This window comes from Henckelia pumila, chromosome 4, assembly GCF_033568475.1.
Source record: "Henckelia pumila isolate YLH828 chromosome 4, ASM3356847v2, whole genome shotgun sequence".
Classification (NCBI taxonomy): domain Eukaryota; kingdom Viridiplantae; phylum Streptophyta; class Magnoliopsida; order Lamiales; family Gesneriaceae; genus Henckelia; species Henckelia pumila.
The window spans coordinates 219,871,552-219,894,739 of record NC_133123.1 but is presented as its reverse complement, the minus strand read 5'-3'; positions in this window follow the sequence as shown (position 1 = coordinate 219,894,739).

Sequence of the window (23,188 nt, the reverse complement as noted above, 5' to 3'; positions counted from 1 at the left end):
TTACTGGTCTAGACGATCCAGTACGCTGAGCACCTTCTGAACCTCGCTGTGGACACACTCTCGCAAAATGGCCCATCTTGTTGCAAATGTGGCAGCTTCCAAACACACCTCGGCACTGCTCATTTTTATGTCAACCTCCAAATTTGGTGCAATAAACATCTGACCTCTGTCCAGCTCTAGACTGTCGGGAACAACCTGAACTAGAAGAGCTACTACCACCTGATTTCTTAAATTGTTTGCTCTTACCCTTGAAGAAACTCTTCTTTCCACTACTGCTACCTTCAGCTTCAAATCGAGGTGGCGGTGGAATCTGTGGTTGTTCTTGTTGTTGTTTCATAGGTTGGGGAACACTGAGCTCCTCTTTGTTTCAGTATTCCTGCTTCTGCCCCCTTTGCATGATTCAGAGCATCAGCAAAGGTACTGGGTCTTCCCAAATTCACAAGAGTAAACACATCTGGATTCAAGCTATTCATAAATTGATCGGCTTGAGCTTCGTCACTAGCAGCAACATGTGGAGCAAACTTCATCAAACTCGTAAATTTTGCAACATAATCTTCGATATTCATCTGGCCCTGTTGCAAACTTGCGAATTCCGCTCCCTTGTCCTTGCGATAAGATACAGGAAAGAAACGCTGATAGAAGGCAGTTCGAAATACAGACCAGGTAATAACAGTACCTTGATTTTCCAACGCTCTCTTCGTCGCTATCCACCAACTCTTGGCAAGGCCATGTAATTGATGAATTACCAGTCTCACACGACGATCATCTGTATAATCAAGGGAATCGAATAACTGCTCAATATCTTCCAGCCAATTCTCGCAATCCACAGCATTCTCAGTTCCTTGAAATTTCGGTGGTTTGAATGACTGGAATCGTTTCAGAAGTTTCTCCATTGGATTAGCATCACTAAACTCATCAGTAGAAGTACTACCCTGTCCATGTTCAGTTGATGTCACTGGGACCTGTGCAGCATTCGTTTGTTCAGGTTGATTCATGGCCAATGTCCGTCTAGCTCTCGGTGCTGGTCGGGGAGGCATATCTGATACTCAAACAGATTAGTGTACAGTTCAATCTAAGATAGAACAAGTCTGTTTCAGTCCACAATGCCTTCTCAAAAGATCGAATCTGATTCAGTCTTAAGCATACATGCTTCCAATCATATCAGATAACATATAGCATGCAATTCTTAAAGCTATAAAACAAGTCAGATAATAAACATGCTGCAAGAATAACTAAATCAGAATAAAAGACTCGATCTACCCCGCTCATCTATTCTTAGTCCGAGAAACTTAAGGCTCTGATACCAACTGTAAAACAAGTCAGATAATAAACATGCTAATCTCAAATCTTAAGGGGCAATTAATGAATAAGCATCATTAATATAATAAGAAAAGAATAAGGATCAAGAAAAAAAAAATTTCAAAAATGGGTGCGCGCGGGCGGTCAAAAACTGCCGCGCGGGCGCCACTGTTTTTTTTTCAAAACAGTAGGCTGAGCACCAGGCTACGCGCAGGTGGTAGTTTTATGCTGCGTGGGCGCAATTCCAATCCATCAAATTCAAGTCTAGAACCTGTAAATTAACATATAACAAGATCTAAACATGTTCATAAGGAAATCGATACATCAACTAAAAGATTAAAGTCTAGCGAAAGTTACAATTTACATATGTTGTTCACTCACAACTCAAAACCAACTACTTCAAGTTTTTCCAACATTCATGCTAGAACTTAATCACCTCGATTCAGCTAGAAACAACCCGAGTCCACATATAATCTTCACTCATGAGCTACTATTGTTGTCCTTGACTAGCTCCTGCCCCATCTTTTGTCATGCACACATACAAAACAAGACAACAACCGGATAAACTCCGGTGAGAAATCAATCTCAATATAACCAACATATAGAAAGCGTTAAATAAATCATATCGACTCTATTTAAACTCGGCTCAACAAATAGAGTAAATTAACGCTTCGCATAAGAACTGATTCATATAACTTCGAGGCCATCAAGATTCATAAATGATCTTGACATGGATATCCATCTATCGTAGCCATTCTAGGCTAGAAAATAAGGTTAACCGCAACCTTGGCATAGAATTAATTCAATATACTATCATACCGACTCAAACTTAAAGATCCACAACCTGATATGGATCGAAAATATCAAACATAAATCAAAACATATCAAGTATGTGGTTTTTGCGGGCCAACTCAAGAATAGTCGTTCTTTGAGTTTCAAAGTCCCTAACTTGCGATGTCATCATTATACCTTCGAATATCTCTGTTCTGAACACTTCAATCTGCAATATAACAATCAGAACATATATATCAAACTTCATTCAACTCAATCATTTCAGAAACGAATCAAAACCATCAACAAATCGTCAATCAATCGCATTTCAAACCTCAAGCAACTTATTCGGTTCAAAGTCAACATCTTGAGTCGTTGGCCTTCCAAACTCAACTGAAACTGAAGAATAAAAATGCTATAACATTCATAACATCTAGATAAGGACTTCAGTTCAGACATAGACTATCAAAACAGTCTAAAAACTCGATTCAACGGCGTAGCGATTGAAAATCGGTAACCGACAAAATATCGAAATCAATTCTATCTTCAAAACCATTCCTACATGCATCTAACTAAATAAATCATCATCCAAATCATCCTAACATCAGCTATAAACGTTGAATCATAACTGAATTCATGATTAAGAACAAACAGAATAAACTATTCGATCCGATTTCGAATATAGAATTGCATCTACGTCGATAAACATGATCAAGAACTCAAAATCTGATATCTTTCAACTACTGATTTCGAAATACATATAGAACAACACGAAACTTACACAAGGTCGAAGCTCTCGTCGCAAGGATTCCAGAACAATTTACGAAATCAAAATCGGATAACCGGTTCAAAAGTTATGGCAAATCGAAAATCATGAAACAAGATGAACTCGGCTCTGTACAGGTTTCTGAATTGGATATTCAAAGCACACGTCCAAGTGATGACTATTCACTTAAAATCGGATAACTTCAATAGAAATTGCAATTTAGTCCCTCATACTTCAAAAATTGCAATTCAGTCCTCGGCTTTCTTTTTAATTCAATTTCAATCCAAAATAATTTAAGAATATTAAAATTTAAATCAAAACTCTAAGTATTCCCAAATTAAATATACTCGAATTAAAATTAAATAAATTCAGATTAATAGTAATTAATCTCGGGCCTTACAATTATGCTCATGAGTTAAGGGATGGGCGTGCCTTAAGCTTACTGCCAGTGTTGTGTCATACTCCATCGAGATCAGTCTTATCCTTTCTTTACCTCCGGCCCTGTCCCTAGTAGAGACAGTATAACCCGTTAATATCACGTGTCCCTATTTAATGGCTCACCTATCCAACCAGATCAAGCAGTGCAACGTCAGCAGCTTGACACATTAGAGCTTCCTAGGAGGTCACCCATCCTATTTCTACTTTCACTCATGCACGCTTAACCCCAACATCCCCCAAGATGTATAATTATATACTTCTTGGGAGACTCGAACCCATGACATTGACTCTGATAAAACTTGTTAGGATAAAAAATGTGTGTAGAGACGGAAGGGGTGAATACACACTTTTAAATATTTTGATAAACTTTTAATTACAACTGACTTTAGTTACCGTCTTGATTGCTAAGATTTGCTTAACAAAAAATTAGATGTAAGAACTGAACTGGTCAGTGCTGAAGTTGTAACGCCCGAAATTATCTTAATTGAGATTTATGTTGATATTCAGAGATTATGAGTTTCGAGGGTTGAATAGATACTTGATCAAGGACTGAATTGCAATTTTTGAAGAATTCAGGGTCTAAATTGAAAATTCCATATTTTGAATTAGTCATGACCTTATATTATCTGACTAGGCTTCTCCTCCACTCCTCCTTCTCCTCCAACATGTTCTTCCTCCATTCTTTTCCCAAACGCGAGTTTTCAAGCTTTTGGATTTCCGATTTCTCACGATCCGTCCGATAGATTTTGAATCCGAGGTATATTTGCGTTCAGATCAATCACGATTGATACCCGGTGCAGCGGAAGTTTAAAATTTTATTATGGAACAATTCCATAGTGTGGGTATCAACCGTTTAACGATTAAATTATAAGTGTGTGTAAAATTAAATAACAATTATTAAATTTTACCTTCAATCTCGAAGCGAGATTATTGGACACCACACAGATTTCTCTGCGCTTCTTGTATCTCCGTGGAACTGATGAACAAGCTGTCCTTCAATCAGGTCCACGAATGGAGGTTTAATCCCTCTGATAGATTGCACTAGAAAATCTATCAGAAGTTTTCTGCGAAGAGAATAAACGAATTTGATTCGCTATTCCAGACTGCAATTCAAAATCACAGACCTGAATTTCTCAGACAGAGAGGGAGGGTGTTCGGCCACTTTGAGAGAGAGGAGGCTAGGGTTTTCGAAAAAACCTGTCTCAAATTATGACCTGTTGTGTCTAATTTCTGTACTGCAATAACTTATTTATAATGCAGGCCACTAACAGCTTAGGGCCCATTAGTCATAAGTTGAGGCCCGACAAGCAAAGCCCGCGCATTCAGAAATTAATATAAAAATCATCGTGACTCCGATTGATAAACCGATTTTACCAATGTGCACAGAAACCATTTCTGCACATTTTAAAGTCAAGATAAATTTTCCTGAATCCGAATTCAGTGGTTTCCAAAAATGTCCATCCCTATGTCATTTTAGGAAATCCTACTCCCTTACTCTTATTTAAGAAGTCCAACTTCTTTATTCATTAAATTTAACTCTTTAAATTTAACTATCTCAACGGGGATTAAAACTCCATTACACTGTGTGACCCTCAATGGTTCAGGGATACAGCTAGCCGTGGGCTCACAACTCCTTGTGACTCGGAACAACACTTTCCGACTTGCCCAACGAATCATGGTAAAGCGCCTAGCAACATCGCCCCATGATTCCCTAGGTATCACTGATAGTGCCTACAAGAACCAGTAGATTTTGGTTAGCGTACAGTACGGTCCCTTCATCCATATATCCCGATCGAATCAACAACCATTGGTATATCGAGAGTCGCTCAAGATTCGATAACTATGCAATACATCTTGAAGATCAAATTAGTGACATCGCATGTGCTACTAAGAAACCATTTCTTAAATCACATCAAGTACTCTGGCCAGAGATTCGTCACACTAATATCTCCTCAGATCGCATAAGATATCCACACTCGCAAGTATGTGGTGAATCCTTGACAACAATGCATCGACTCCTATATGTGTTGTAACTGTACCCAATCCCGACACCTGATGACCCCCATAGAGTCGGTAAACGAGTCAAAGCACAGTACTAGCATATAGAGTCTCCATGATGTTTCAAGTAGTAAGGACTAATGGTGTACAACCAAAACCGCGGACTTAATCCACTCGATAAGTGATAACCACTTGGAAAGTCCGGATAGGGTAGTTCGATTATTCATCCTATGAATATCCATTTGCATGCTTCGAACATCTCCATGTTCCCTACCAATGAAACGTGGTACTCCGCATCGCAAATGCTAGTCTCAAACTCGAGCGATCCTTATCCTTATTATCGGACGGCTCAATCGACTAGGAACAGTTTAGAATATACAGTGACTATAAGATGTATTTCATGATAGACATCCCCATGTTCTACCACATCTTACATACACTATAGTATATTCAAGGTCTTTATCAAAACAACAATAGTATATCATAATATAACAATATGAAGAAAGATAAAGTCATTGCCATTAAAAAAATGTAAATTATATTAAACAAAAGATTGTTTATACAAAGAGTCATCAAAGCCCATAGCCACAAGTTGGCTCACTGGGCACCCACTCTTTCAATCTCCCACTTGCCCTATAGCCAACTAGTCATACTACGTAGACCCATTGCTTCGCGATGTTTGTCAAACAATGGTCCTGGCAAGGGCTTAGTAAGCGGATCAGCGATATTGTCTGCAGAGGCCACTCGTTCGACAGTGATGTCTCCTCTTTCCACAATCTCCCGGATGATGTGGTATTTCCTCAGTACGTGTTTGGATCTTTGATGAGACCTTGGTTCCTTTGCTTGAGCAACGGCACCCGTATTGTCACAGTACACCGGGACTGGACCAACAAATTCAGGAATGACGCCCAACTCTTGGACGAACTTCCTCATCCAAACTGCCTCTTTAGCAGCAGCTGATGCTGCAATGTATTCAGCCTCAGTGGTGGAATCCGCTGTGGTGTCCTGCTTGGAACTCTTCCAAGAGACAGCACCGCCATTGAGCATGAACACAAATCCAGAGGTTGACTTCGAGTCATCCACGTCACTTTGGAAGCTAGAGTCGGTATAGCCTTCCAATTTCAGATCTCGTCCTCCATATACCATGAACATATTCTTAGTCCTTCGTAAGTACTTAAGAATGTCCTTCATGGCTTTCCAATGCATTTGACCAGGATTAGCCTGATATCTGCTCGTGACACTCAGAGCAAATGCTACATTCGGTCTGGTAGATATCATCCCATACATGATACTACCTATAGCTGACGCATATGGTACATGTGTCATATTCTCTATCTCTGCATCAGTCTTGGGACACATAGACTTGGATAAAGAAACTCCATGACACATGGGTAGATGTCCTCTCTTGGACCCATCCATTGAAAACCGTTTCAATATGGTGTCGATGTAGGTTGATTGTGTGAGTCCTATCATTCTCTTAGATCTATCTCTATAGATCTGTATCCCAAGAATGTAGGATGCCTCTCCCAAATCCTTCATCGAAAATCTACCTGATAACCATATCTTTGTTGACTGCAACATCCCTACATCATTCCCAATGAGTAGGATGTCATCAACATAAAGTACTAAGAATGTCACCGCATCCTTAACTACTTTCTTGTACACGCAAGGTTCCTCCGGGTTCTTGATGAAACCAAAATCTTTAATTGTTTCATCAAATTTCTGGTTCCAACTTCTTGATGCTTGTTTTAGACCATAAATTGATCTCTGAAGCTTGCATACCTTATGCTCGCTTCCCATGGATGTGTACCCCTCAGGCTGCTTCATATAGATTTCTTCCTTAATGTCTCCATTAAGAAAAGCAGTCTTCACATCCATTTGTCATATCTCATAGTCATACCATGCAGCTATGGCAATAAGGATTCTTATGGACTTGAACATAGCAACTGGTGAAAAGGTTTCATCATAGTCAACTCCTTGCCTTTGAGTATAACCTTTCGCCACCAATCGCGCCTTGTAGGTCAATACCTTACCATCAGGCCCAAGCTTTCTTTTGTAGATCCATTTACACCCTATTGGAACAATTCCATCGGGAGGATCTACTAAAGACCAAACTTGGTTTGTATGCATCGAATCCAATTCTGACTGCATAGCTTCAAGCCATAAATTTGAATCCGCATCAGAAATTGCTTCCTTGAAGTTTCTTGGATCACATCCAATGTCGGGTTCATCTTGATCCCCTTCAAGAAGAAGACCATATCGAACTGGAGGTCTAGAAGTCCTCTTCGGATCTTCTAGGTGCAGGCGTGTCCAGCAATGGTTCCTGAGGTGTAGGATCGTTATTTTGTATTTCGGGTTCTTCTCGAACTTCTTCGAGTTCCATCATCTCGCCTTTCTTATCCAATAAGAACTCCTTCTCCAAGAAGGTGGCATTCCTAGAAACAAACACCTTTGTTTCAGCAGGATAATAGAAATAATATCCGATTGAATTCTTCGGATACCCTACAAAATAACATAAGCTGGATCGACTATCCAACTTATCTCCCACTGTCCGCTTCACGTAAGCAGGACATCCCCAAATCCTCAAGTACGAATACTTAGGAGCTTTGCCATTCCATAACTCGTATGGTGTTTTGTCCACTGCTTTAGTGTGGACGTTGTTCAACAACAATACCGCCGTTTCAAGCGCATAGCCCCAAAACGAAGGTGGAAGCTCAGTGAAGCTCATCATGGATCGAACCATGTCCAACAAAGTTCGATTACGACGCTCCGATGCACCATTAAGCTGTGGTGTCATAGGAGGAGTCCACTGAGAGAGAATCCCATTCTCTTTTAGATAGTCCAAAAACTCGGTACTCAAGTATTCTCCACCTCGATCCGATCTAAGTGCTTTAATACTTTTACCTAGCTTGTTTTCTACTTCAGCCTTGAATTCTTTGAACTTTTCAAATGCTTCAGACTTATATTTCATTAAATATAAATACCCATACCTTGAATAATCATCAGTAAAGGTAATGAAGTAGGTGTGGCCATATTGAGTCCCAACTCTAAATGGACCACAAACATCTGTATGGATCAAATCCAACAGATTTCGACTACGCTCAGGTTTCCCCTTAAAAGGAGATTTAGTCATTTTCCCTTTTAGGCAGGATTCACAAGTAGGTAGAGAGTTAATATCAGACATATCAAACATGCCTTCTCCCACTAGCTTGTTCATCCTCCTTGAGGAAATATGACCTAGTCTAGCGTGCCAAAGGTTTGCCGGGTTTTGACTATCGATTTTCCTTTTGTTTGTTGTCGCCGGTTTATTAACATAATTTATTGGAACGTCTTTTAGTTTTAAGTTGTATAGATCGTTTTCAAGTTGTCCATTTCCAATCAAACATTCATTCTTGTAAATATTGCAAATCCCATTCACAAAATTGCAAGAATAACCATCTCTATCTAGCATAGAAACAGAAATAATGTTTTTAATTAAATCCGGAACAAATAAAACATCTCTTAAAAATAACTTAAAACCGTTCTGCAAAATTAAACAAACATCTCCAATGGCTGTAGCTTCAACTCTGGAACCATTCCCGAGCCTCAGCTGGGTCTCACCCATTCTAAGCCTGCGACTTCTTGTCATCACCTGCAAATCATTGAAAATGTGAGATCCACATCCGGTATCCAATACCCAAGAAGTAGTATTAAGTGAAATGTTTATTTCAATATAGAACATACCCTTTGCAGTTCCCAACTGCTCTAGATATTCCTTGCAGTTGCGCTTCCAATGACCGGGCTTCTTGCAGTAATGGCAAACATCCTTGGATTTTCCATTGTTTGAAGCCTTTGTCTTGTGCTTCTTCTCGGGTTCGACTTTCTTGGGTGGGGCAGAACGTTTCTTACCCTTCGTACTTGGCCCCTTCTTAGCAGAAGATGAGGAGCCCACCAAGAAAGCTGGTTTATCCTTCTTTAGTGTGGATTCATATGTCACAAGCATATTGACCATCTCTTCAAGGGTGGCCTCTATCTTGTTCATATTAAAATTTACCACAAATCCGTCAAACGAAGAAGGAAGAGATAGAAGCAGTAAATCCACGTTGAGTTCATGCTCCAACACCAAATCAATAGTTGCTAACTTCTGTATGAGCCAAATCACTCGTACCCCATGATCACGGACCGAAGTCCCTTCACGCATGCGACACGTCATTAGCTCCTTAACAGTAGCGAACCTTTCAGCCCTCGATTGAGCCCCAAAAAAGTTCCTTGAGTTGAGCATGAATGTCAGCAGCATTCACGATGTCCTCAAATCGCCTCTGGAGTTCATCAGACATCGAGGCTTGCATATAGCATTTGGTCTTGATGTCATGGTCCCACCATGCATCAAGTTTGGCCAATTCCTCCGGACTTACGTCAGCTGGTGCTTCCTTCGGAGGTGATTTCTCTAACACGTAGAGCATCTTCTCCGAAGTCAAGACAATCTTCAACTTCCGGAACCATTCCGTATAGTTTGCGCCAGTCAACTTGTTTTGTTCGAGGATCGAGAATAATGGATTACGCGAATTCATTGTATGAAATACTGAAAAGAAAAACAGACATATATCAATGATTTTTTAAGCAATTTACTAAGACATAAAATAGGCGAATTTAATTTTATGAATCTCACTCCCACTATTTTAACGATTTCACTACCCTCTAGTGAAAACGGGAAACTTTTTCCTTAGTGAGAACATGGAGTCCAATTGACAAACTTATGGTCCCGAATAATATCAGCCAACCATAATTCTCAAAAGGTAGAGCCCAATTGCTTCCAAAGCAACCCCCATGTATTTACCTCATGTCCAATAAGGGCCCAATAATATGACGCCGTTTAAAGTGACATGTCAAGATGACCCATCAATATTAAGTTGTGATGGACGGTCGCCATGTGGATCCCCCAATAATATGAGCCGATCCCATGGGAGTTCCACCCAACTTACAACATTTGTCGATCCAATGTACAGCTTTCCGACGAACGGGCCCCCCAATAATATGAGCCGGACCGTATCCGCGGGTAGCATCTCATACATTGACCGTTGATGGAAGGTAGGAATATTTAAACAAATTTAAATTTCCTTTATTTATCTTGATATCAATTTTAAATCATATTTAAAATGAGGGATTTTTAATTATAAAAAATTTGTCTCATCAATTTCAAATCATTGCATGCTTGCCGAATTCATGCAATTATGTCTAAAACATGCATACAATCATAATATCATATATTATATATAGGATGATCGATTCCATTTCTAATTGACTCGTGGTTGCCAATCACGAGTCTTAGTCCAATCCTAGGTAATATGCAGTATGCAATGCAATCCTATTACATTAGCTTCCAATTTACATTTCTTCGTCTTTATTGTCTGCTGGGCCCACCATCTTCAAATCTTGATCTCCCACTAAATCTAATGTATTTACAATAAATAGCAATGACAAGTAGGGGATACATTTTAGGGGTGGGAACGGGCCATAATCCAAGCCCACTTTTATTACATATGACATTCATATTGGGCCATAAACCAGACCCATTAATAAAACCAACAACAATAAAACAAATGTAAATTCCTAACATACACCTACAAAATTGGTCATGGCAATCGATCATCCTTATCCAATAACATTTAATTCAAAATTAATTTATTGGATATCATGCATATGGCAATTTAAATTTAAACAGGATAAAATCATATTTTATATATAAAATCATATTTTACATATAAAATCATATTTTACCTTTTATTAAATAAAATCATATTTTATCTACAGAATCTAATTTTATAGATAAAATCATATTTTACTTAATATATACATAAGATCAAATCTTATCATCAATTGTACCAAAAATAATTGATTTCAAAATTCAATTTAAGGATAAAATATTAAAGTTTTCCAAAAATTCAAATTTATCCAAAAATCAATTTTAAAATTTTCGGACTCGAACAATTCGATCCGATGCCTCGTGAACCAATCAAAAACAATTTTTGACCGGACAAAAAATAAAATTTTAACACATTAAAAAAAATAATTTTTCCCGCGGGCCGCCCGGGACACTCCCGGGCCGGCCCGCACCCGTGGGCGCGGGCCGGGGCAGCCCGGCTGCCCCTTTAGGGCAGCGACAATCGCTGCCCTGGCGGCGCCTGGCGCCGCCCCTGGGCGGCGCCGTGCGCTGCCCTGGGCGGCGCCGAGCGTCGCCCCTGGGCGGCGCCGTGCGCCGCCCTGGGAAGCGCCGAGCGCTGCCCTGGCGGCGCTGTGCGCCCCCTTTGGGCGGCGCCGTGCGCCGCCCGGGGCAGCGACCGTCGCTGCCCCACCGGGCAGCGTTCCAATCGCTGCCCGGGTTTTGCCCGAAAAAAAAAATTTTTTTTTTTTATTTAAAATATTTATTTTGTTTTAAAAACCAAGACTCAAAAATTTTTGTACAATCGATTAATTTAATCGTTTGATCTGAGCAACCTGGCTTTGATACCACTGTTGGAAAACTGGCGTTCAGATCAATCACGATTGATACCCGGTGCAGCGGAAGTTTAAAATTTTATTATGGAACAATTCCATAGTGTGGGTATCAACCGTTTAACGATTAAATTATAAGTGTGTGTAAAATTAAATAACAATTATTAAATTTTACCTTCAATCTCGAAGCGAGATTATTGGACACCACACAGATTTCTCTGCGCTTCTTGTATCTCCCTGGAACTGATGAACAAGCTGTCCTTCAATCAGGTCCACGAATGGAGGTTTAATCCCTCTGATAGATTGCACTAGAAAATCTATCAGAAGTTTTCTACGAAGAGAATAAACGAATTTGATTCGCTATTCCAGACTGCAATTCAAAATCACATACCTGAATTTCTCAGACAGAGAGGGAGGGTGTTCGGCCACTTTGAGAGAGAGGAGGCTAGGGTTTTCGAAAAAACCTGTCTCAAATTATGACCTGTTGCGTCTAATTTCTGTACTGCAATAACTTATTTATAATGCAGGCCACTAACAGCTTAGGGCCCATTAGTCATAAGTTGAGGCCCGACAAGCAAAGCCCGCACGTTCAGAAATTAATATAAAATTCATCGTGACTCCGATTGATAAACCGATTTTACCAATGTGCACAGAAACCATTTCTGCACATTTTAAAGTCAAGATAAATTTTCCTGAATCCGAATTCAGTGGTTTCCAAAAATGTCCATCCCTATGTCATTTTAGGAAATCCTACTCCCTTACTCTTATTTAAGAAGTCCAACTTCTTTATTCATTAAATTTAACTCTTTAAATTTAACTATCTCAACGGGGATTAAAACTCCATTACACTGTGTGACCCTCAATGGTTCAGGGATACAGCTAGCCGTGGGCTCACAACTCCTTGTGACTCGGAACAACACTTTCCGACTTGCCCAACGAATCATGGTAAAGCGCCTAGCAACATCGCCCCATGATTCCCTAGGTATCACTGATAGTGCCTACAAGAACCAGTAGATTTTGGTTAGCGTACAGTACGGTCCCTTCATCCATATATCCCGATCGAATCAACAACCATTGGTATATCGAGAGTCGCTCAAGATTCGATAACTATGCAATAAATCTTGAAGATCAAATTAGTGACATCGCATGTGCTACTAAGAAACCATTTCTTAAATCACATCAAGTACTCTGGCCAGAGATTCGTCACACTAATATCTCCTCAGATCGCATAGGATATCCACACTCGCAAGTATGTGGTGAATCCTTGACAACAATGCATCGACTCCTATATGTGTTGTAACTGTACCCAATCCCGACACCTGATGACCCCCATAGAGTCGGTAAACGAGTCAAAGCACAGTACTAGCATATAGAGTCTCCATGATGTTTCAAGTAGTAAGGAATAATGGTGTACAACCAAAACCGCGGACTTAATCCACTCGATAAGTGATAACCACTTGGAAAGTCCGGATAGGGTAGTTCGATTATTCATCCTATGAATATCCATTTGCATGCTTCGAACATCTCCATGTTCCCTACCAATGAAACGTGGTACTCCGCATCGCAAATGCTAGTCTCAAACTCGAGCGATCCTTATCCTTATTATCGGACGGCTCAATCGACTAGGAACAGTTTAGAATATACAGTGACTATAAGATGTATTTCATGATAGACATCCCCATGTTCTACCACATCTTATATACACTATAGTATATTCAAGGTCTTTATCAAAACAACAATAGTATATCATAATATAACAATATGAAGAAAGATAAAGTCATTGCCATTAAAAAAATGTAAATTATATTAAACAAAAGATTGTTTATACAAAGAGTCATCAAAGCCCATAGCCACAAGTTGGCTCACTGGGCACCCACTCTTTCAAGCTACGAGAGCTTCGTTCTACCGTAAGTTCTTCTTCGATCAGTTGTACTTAGATTTTTGGATGTCGATGGAATTTGATTTTGATTGGATATATTGTTATTGAGCTAGCATAGATTGTATATTTCAAGATGGATCGAAAAAAGAACGACGTTCGGATTTGTTATGAATTTTTAGGGATTTTCGAAATTGGGGTTGTTGAATTTTGTTGATATCTGAGTTGTATTTGATAGATATGCTGAGTTTGTTGTTTGTGGATTTTCGGTTAGACGATATATAGCTGTTATGCCGCCGGTTTGAGAATTTCGGAATTTGGAAGTTTGTTTGATTTTTTGGGATTTGAGTTGAATTGAATGATTGATGTAGAGTTCTTATATATCTCCGTACAGATTATTTTGAAGGCTGTTGAACTTGGAGTCGTCGGAATTCGAATCCATTAAGAGTTGGTAGAGGATTGGTTTCTACATCGAAGTTTTGTTTTGAGTTTGTTATGGAGTTTGATTGAATCTTTTGTCATTAGTATTATCTAGAGTTGAAGCCCGTTGTGGAGAACCTTGAATCGAGAATAAGATAAAAGTTGACATCTAACTTAAAAGGGTCGATTATTTGAATCTGAATTGATTTTCGAGTTCCCTGAAATCACATACTTGCATGTTATTTGAATTTTTTGAATTATTCTTGATTGTATTACGATTTTCATATGAATTCATATTGAGCCAAATTATTTGATTTCATTTCGAATTAGACAATTTGGGGACTATAATTGAATTCATGGGTTGTTGAAGTCTCCCAGAGTCTGAATACTTCTTATAGTTGCTCCAAAGTCTAGAGGATTGAGATATACCTCATCCTCCTCGATCGGGTGAGTCGGTGAGTTGTTGTTATATCTTATCTCCGGGATCCCAACCGAAGAACCGAATTCTCCTATGATTATCCGATTAGATAATCCCGAATTTTAAAAACATGCATTTCATTCTATTTATATTAGAACTATGTTGAGGTTATATCATTTTATTGATATATTATTTGATATTGCATATTATGTTGTTTTTACTGAGAATATTATTCTCACTGGAGTTATCCGGATGTTGTCTTGTTTTGTATGTGTACTTTGCAACAGGTGGGGCAGGATCGAGTCAGAGGTGACATGATTAGCTCGGGACTAAGAGATAGACGTGGGGCATCGAGTGTACAATTTGACATGTTTATAACTCTTATGTAATAGATCGAACTTGTATTGTAGCATGTTTATTCTTTTGATTGTAACTCGGACCCCTTATAATTTGGTTAGACTTGATTTATATATGTTTGGGTTTTTTTGAAGCATGTATAGTACTGTTTTGAGACTTTCGGGAAGAGTTCCTCTCGCTCGAGTGCTTTAACCTGCGCTCAAGTGAGCCAGGTCTTGTTTGGACCCGAGGGGCTCGAGCGAGGGGCCCTCGGCATTTTAAAAAAATATTTTGTCCTTGCTTTCTTAGCTTGGAGTTTGATTATTCGTTCAATTCTGCTTTGAGATTAGATTATACTCGAGGTCCTCATATTAAGTGGTATCAGAGCGATAAGTTCTTGGACTGATTGGTACCCAGTTCACTTGCATACATTCAAGTCACGCTTCGGTTAGCTTTGAATTAGAGACGTATAATACCGTATACTCATACTCTCGTACTGAACTTGTTATGCCCACGTCCCGTAATTTGTTGTATCTGGACACCCTATTACATGGGACAAGTTTGCGGCTGGATGAGGCGGGTGGTTCCAGGAGGGCTTAGGCAATGGATGGCCAGCAGGGTTTTGTCTAAGCTTTTGTTTATAGTGTATTTGGGTTAATACACTGGATTATTAGATATGGTTGTATAATATTTTTATGGTTTATGCTTTTCCATTGTTCTTATTTCTGATGTTTTATTTAATTAAGTTAAATGTATGCTTAAGTCTCTGATTAGTAGGTGATCACGGCGCGAGTCACTATATTTATGGTATCAGAGCATGCATACTATTCTTGGGATGTAGACAGTTGGATTTGGGATTAATCTTTAATCATCGTGTAAATGGTGGGTCATGGTGAAGAGAGTAGCCACGGCAGCGTAGGTGGACGCTGGGGTGATCATGACGATCAGGAGCATCGTCGGGGCCATCATCACCATCGCCATGATGATCATAGACGCTTCAGTATGCACAGATTAATGAAGATGTGTCCGAAACCATTAGTCGGAGGTGAGTCACCGGAGGATGCGTAGATATGGCTGCAACATATGGAGGTCTGCTTCCGGGAGTTCCATTGCACGGAGGAGCAAAAAATGGAGACTCTGGATTTCCACGTGGAGGGACGAGCTCAGTGATGGTGGCATTCTACATCCGCACCATTTGTTGCACTCGGATTTCACGTACGTGGAGAGAGCTTACAAGATCATTCCTCTTGTTCTAGTTCAGTGGCAGCGCCGAGGAACTGAGGAGACCACTTGGTTGGACACATGTACTAGTATCTGGTCACCATTATCCACTTAGTATAGAAGCCACCTCCTGAGGCGACAACGCATCGTGCTATTATCACTTGCATACATGCATGTATAATACCGTATACTCATACTCTCGTATTGAGCTTGTTATGCTCACGTCCCGTACATTTTTGTATCTGGACACCCTATTTCATGGGGCAGGTTTGCGGCTGGATGAGGCGGGTGGTTCCCGGAGGGGTTAGGCAATGGATGGCCAGCAGGGTTTTGTCTAAGATTTTGTTTATAGTGTATTTGGGATATTACACTGGATTATTCGATATGGTTGTATAATATTTTATGGTTTATTCTTCTCCGCTCTTCTTATTTTTTATGTTTTATTTAGTTAAGTTAAATGCATGGTTAAGTCTCTGATTAGTAGGAGATCATGGCGCGGATCACAACATTTATGGTATCAGAGCATGCATACTATTCTTGGAATTTAGACTGTTGGATTTGTGATTAATCTTTAATCATCATGTAGATGGCGGGTCATGGTGAAGAGAGTAGTCACAAAAGCGTAGGTGGACGCTTGGGTGATCATGATGGTCGGGAGCATCGTTGGGGCCTTCATCACCATCGTCATGATGATGATAGACGCTTCAGTATGCACAAATTTCTGTAGATGGGTTCGAAACCATTAGTCGGAGGTGAGTCACCGAAGGATGTGGAGACATCATTGCGGCGTATGGTGGTCTGCTTCCGGGAGTTCCATTGCACGAAGTAGAAGAAAATGGAGACTTTGGATTTCCTCGTGGAGGGACGAGCTCAGCGATGATGGCATTCTACATCTGCACCATTTGTTGCAGCCCGAGGAGTTGCTACCTGGGAAGAGTTCCGCACAGCTTTCCACAAGCTGTATTTTCCTCCTGCTCTCCGACAGGCGAATGCGAGTGAGTTGATAAGTTTGCGTCAAGGATCGATGTCGATCGATGAGTACCAGTTGAAGTTCTTTGAGTTGTTGCTCTATTTCCCCCAGATTGCTAAAAGTACGGAGGTGAAGTATAATCTGTTCCTTCAGGGCCTTAATCCGGAGATCCACGACCAAGTTGCTGTGGGGAATGACAAGACTTACGAGGGACTAGTGAGTCATTGTCACCAAGCAGAGGACAGTGTTAGAACCTAATGGGGGGGGATTTAGGTTCTATTGGCAACTTTAGCAATTTAAAGCGATTATGCAAGTACGCAAGCGGAAGACTTGAGCAATCAAATAATAAGTGCGGTAAATAAATGCGTAATGTAAATAAAGCAGTAAAAGGGATAAGAGATGTTTATGGAAGTTCGACGATAAATCGTCTACGTCTCCCCTTCTTGGTTAAGTCGATTAACCAAGGATCCACTAGCACTTCGAACGTCTTGGCCTTGATGGCTCCAAGGATAGCCTTACAACTTGACACGATCACCGCGCCGATACAACTCAACACTCTTGGCCTTAAGGGCTCCAAGGATAGCCTCAACACTCGTAAAATACACTTGGCTTCACACACAAGTGTTTACAACGATAGCACAACACACTTGGCTTCACACTCAAGTGTTTACAACAATAGCACAACCAATTCACAAACTATTTTTACAAACACTCTCAAATATATCACACAAACACTTTGATAGTGAGAAATTGCTTGCAAAGGAGAGAAGAGATGAGTTGGGATTTCTCCAAATGAACTTGGATGGCCTCTATTTATAGTTGACAAAGTTTTGAATCTGATTTGAGTGCTTGGAGCGTGTGGTAAGAAGTCAAGAAGTGACAAAAGGTGTTCGGCGCCGCTGCCTTCTTTTTTCCAGCACTGAGCGGATTTTGTGGAAAAATCATATCTTCCAATCTAACCGTTGGATTGCTCTGAAATTTGAACTGAAGCTTTAAAACATCTGGATCTTCAACCCGAATGTGGAGATTTGATTCTAACGAGTCAAACATTTCCAGTAATTTTCGGAAGTCACTTCATCAAGTTTTCAAACTTGTTCTGTGCAACAAATTTGAAAAATTCATATCTCCATATCCATCCATTGGATTGATCTGAAATTTGGACAGAGGTTGTAAAACATCCTGAATTTGAATCTGATCGTGAAGATGTGATTTGGATGTCTCAAACAATCCCAGTTAATTTCTGAAGTTGAATCTTCATAATTTGCTTCATGTTCTGCAGAAATAAGTACTGTGCAATCTTTGTAGAAAAATCATAACTTCATATCTAGCCGTTGGATTGATATGAAATTTTGATATAAGTTTAAAAACATCCGGATATTGATTTTGATCGGTGGAGATTTGATTTGGATGTCTCAAGCACGTCCAGTAATTTTCAGAAGTTGATTCTTTATTCTTCACTACAAGTTCTGCAGAAATAGGTACTGCACAAGTTTTGTGAAAAAATCATAACTCCATATCTAGCCGTTGGATTGCTCTCAAATTTTGACAACACATGTAAAACTTCTTCATCAAGATTATGACCGGTGAAGATCGGATTTAAATTCCTAGAAAATTCCCAGTAATTTTCGGAAGTTGCTGCTCCATACTTTGGCTTCTTCTTCTCTTTTTTTTTCATATCTCTTAACAATGTTCCATCCATTCAATGTGCAATAAAAGATTTTATAAATACATGTAGCTTCAAAATAACTTCCAACAATTTATTTGTCAATAAATTCTAATCTGCAAAATCTCACTTTAAATGGTTAGTAACAATTAACCGAGTTTTGTAATCATCAAAACATAATATTATGAGACTTGTTAATGCATTAAAAACATTAATCTCATAACACGAGATTTGTATGCGTTTAAGGCGTAACAATCTCCCCCTTTTTGATGATCACAAAACTTGGTTAAATAGGAGAAATAAATGTACAATATTAAATAAATAATTTAAATTTGCACAATATAATTGCATGAATAAAACTCCCCCTAAATTAAACAATTAGCTAAGAAGAAAATGGTTATCAAATAACCAATTTTATTCTTCATGCATTTAACCATACTAACTCTCCCCTTTAGTTAAAGTATTTAACCAAACTAATTCTCCCCCTTTTTGTGATAATCAAAAAGACTGGAAATGTATGCAAAAACATGAGAATTGAAATATGATTTCTAAAATGCAACACATAAATTTCACATAAATAACAAAATATGAGCGTATAATATTGAATAAATACAATTAATTTATATTATCCAAAATTAAGTTGCTCGAATTTTATATTAAGCTCCCCCTTAATATGTCATTATCTTTAGAATATGTCAACAAGTGATTACAACTCAATCATGCCAAGTTCACCACGCAAACGAATAAAAGTATTTTCATCTAGTGGTTTTGTAAAAATATCGGCAATTTGATTTGTCGTGTCAACATATTGAAGTTCAACTTCATTTCGTTCGATGTGGTCACGAATAAAATGATGACGAATGTCAATATGTTTGGTGCGCGAATGTTGAATCGGATTCTTTGTTAGACATATGGCGCTAGTGTTGTCACAGAAAATAGAGATTTTTGAAAAAGAGACGCCATAGTCGAGCAATTGATGCTTCATCCAAAGAATTTGCGCACAACAACTACCAGCAGCCATATATTCGTCTTCGGTCGTTGACAACGCAACACAATTTTGTTTCTTTGAAAACCAAGAAACTAAACAGTTTCCTAAAAAGAAACAAGTTCCACTAGTGCTTTTCCTATCCACCTTATATCCACCAAAGTCGGCATCGCAATAAGCTTTTAAATCAAAGAAAGAATTTTTCGAATACCACAAGCCGAGATTTGGAGTATTTGAAAGATATTTGAAAATGCGTTTTAAGGCGAACAAATGTGATTCCTTTGGACATGATTGAAATCGTGCACACAGGCAAACACTAAACATAATGTCCGGTCTACTAGCAGTAGCATATAGTAAGGAGCCAATCATACTACGAAAGGAAGATTGATCTACAGTTTTACCATTTTCATCCTTGTCGAGTCTGATTGCTGTGCTCATCGGTGTGGATGATGATTTTGTGTTCTCCATTCCAAACTTCTTTAGAATCTCCTTGATGTATTTGCTTTGGTTCACAAAGAACCCATCCTTGCACTGTTTGATTTGTAATCCGAGGAAATAGTTAAGTTCCCCCATCATACTCATCTCGAAGTGTTCCTGCATCAACTTAGAAAATTCTTGACAAAGAGTTTCATTAGTAGAACCAAAAATTATGTCATCAACATAAATTTGCACAATCAAAAGATCATTTTTGACATTCTTGGTAAATAAGGTAATGTCGATCTTTCCTCTTAAAAAACCATTTGAAAGCAAGAAAGTAGACAGTTTATCATACCAAGCTCGAGGAGCTTGTTTCAAACCATACAATGCTTTGTTTAGTCTAAACACATGATCAGGCAAAGAAAGATCAACAAAGCCATCAGGTTGCTCAATATAAACCTCTTCTTTCAATTCACCATTAAGAAAGGCACTTTTGACATCCATTTGAAATAACTTAAAATTTCTAGAGCAAGCAAAAGCAAGTAGCATGCGAATGGATTCTAGTCTAGCAACAGGCGCATAAGTTTCATCATAATCTATGCCTTCTTCTTGACTATATCCTTTAGCAACAAGCCTAGCTTTATTTCTAGTGATAGTGCCATGCTCATCAATTTTATTCCTAAACACCCATTTAGTACCAATGATAGATCTATCATGCGGCCTAGGAAGAAGAATCCAAACATCATTGCGTTTAAACTCATTCAACTCATCTTGCATCGCAATTATCCAAGCATCATCTAACAAAGCATCATCTATGCATTTAGGTTCAACATGCAAAACAAAGGCAAGATGATTACAAATATTATTAAGAGAAGAATGAGTGGCTACTCCCTTTGAAGGACTTCCGATGATAAGATCCATTGGGTGATCTTTGTGAAGCGTCCATTCTTTCGGAAGTGGTGTTTTCTCAACGGAAACATCTATATTATTTAGGCTTGAGGAAGCCAACTCTTCTTCGAGTAACTCTACATCATCAATGTTAGTGCGAACAATAGTAGACATAGATTCATCAAAAATAACATGCATAGATTCTTCAACAAGCAAAGTGCGTTTATTAAAAACTCTAAAGGTCTTACTTGAGGTAGAATATCCGAGAAAGATACCTTTGTCGGATTTGGCATCAAATTTTCCAAGGTTGTCCTTACCATTGTTATGTATGTAGCATTTGGAACCGAAAGCTCGAAAGTAAGAAATGTTAGGTTTTCTCCCTCTCCATAATTCATATGGAGTTTTGTTGAGAATTGGCCTTATTGATACGCGATTGATAATGTAACAGGCAGTGTTCATTGCTTCAGCCCAAAAATATTTTGGTAGAGAATGATCACATATCATGATCCTCGCAATCTCCACAAGTGTCCTATTTTTCCTCTCAACGACCCCGTTTTGTTGAGGAGTCCTAGGACAAGAAAAATTATGACCGATGCCTTTCTCTTTACAAAAGTTTGAAAAACTCTCATTTTGAAATTCAGTTCCGTGGTCACTACGGATCTGCTTTATTGAAAGATTTTTATCATTCTCAACACGTTTCACAAAAGTTTTAAAATAATCAAAGGCATCATTTTTGTGGGCTAAAAACAATGTCCACGTGAATCGTGAGAAATCATCCACAATGACAAATGCATAAAGCTTCCCTCCTAGGCTAGCGTTCCTCGAGGGACCACATAGATCTAGGTGAAGAAGTTCAAGGGGCATAGAAGTTGATATAAAATTTTTTCTTTTAAAAGATTCCCTTGTATGTTTGCCAAGTTGACATGCATCACAAATAGAATCTAATTTTAAATTGAGTTTTGGCATACCAACAACTAAATCAAGTTTAAAAAGTTTTTCTATGGTACTAGGACCAACATGACCTAGTCGTCTATGCCAAAGAATGTTGTAATCAACATTCAAGGATACAAGGCTTTTAATATTTGATAAAGATAAATTGTTTAAAGAAACCTTGTAAACATTTTCACTTCTATATCCTTTGAAATTTATGGATTTGTCACTAATAAATGATACAGTGCAGTGTTGGGGAGTGAATTTGACTTCATAACCTCTATCGCACAATTGACTTATGCTTAGTAGATTATGCTTAAGCCCTTTCACTAGGAGTACATCATCAATTAGGCAAGAATTAGATATACCTATTGAGCCGATGCCTTCAATGACTCCTTTGCTGTTGTCTCCAAAGGTGACTGTTCCCTTCTCCTTAGGTTTGACTGATTGAAGTAGCTCTTTGTTCCCCGTCATATGTCTAGAACATCCACTGTCTAGATACCATATGCTAGGGAGAACAATTTTCCTATTTCCCTACAAGAAGAGATTTTGGTACCCTTTAGTTCTTTTGGGTCCACAATGTTAGAAAAGAGAGATATAAAATAGACTTCTAAGAGTTCAGTCTCTCATAGCAACATCATCGCCACTTTCTAAGAGTGCTCCCAGTAGTAGGTAGGGCATATGGCCACTTTAAAAACCTGTTTCCTTGGACAGAGCAACGTTCAACAGGGAGACCAGCCGCAAGTCAAGGCATTTTTAAGCCGGTCTATATTGAACTCCCTTTAGATTGTGATCTCATAATGCCAACTAATGAGTTGTTAAGTACTTTTAGGCCTCCATTTCATATAGCTCTTTTGAACATATTGATATTTCAATGATCTGCATTTATGTCTAACATGACCAGATTTGCAACAATAAGAACATGTAGGGGGTGATCTCATCTTAGCCTTAGCTATTAGACTAGCAAAGTCTATAGACTTCTTATCATAGCCTATTCCTCCCTTATCAAAGCTACATTTTTGCATGCTAAGTAGGTTGTTCAATTTATTGCTACTCACATTGAATTTATCGAATGATTTTTCTAAGTGATCTAGGTCATCCTTAAGTCTAAGATTATCATGCTCCTTAGTTTCTAATTCCTTTTTAAGATTTCTATTCTCTTTTCTAAGAACCTTAGCCATATCAAACATATCTTTATAAGCATGTAAGAGTTCATCATAAGTAGGTACCTCGTCATCGTCGTCAGAGACGATGTCATCACTCTTATGTAAGAGTGGGTGCCCAGTGAGCCAACTGTGTGGCTATGGGCTTTGATGACTCT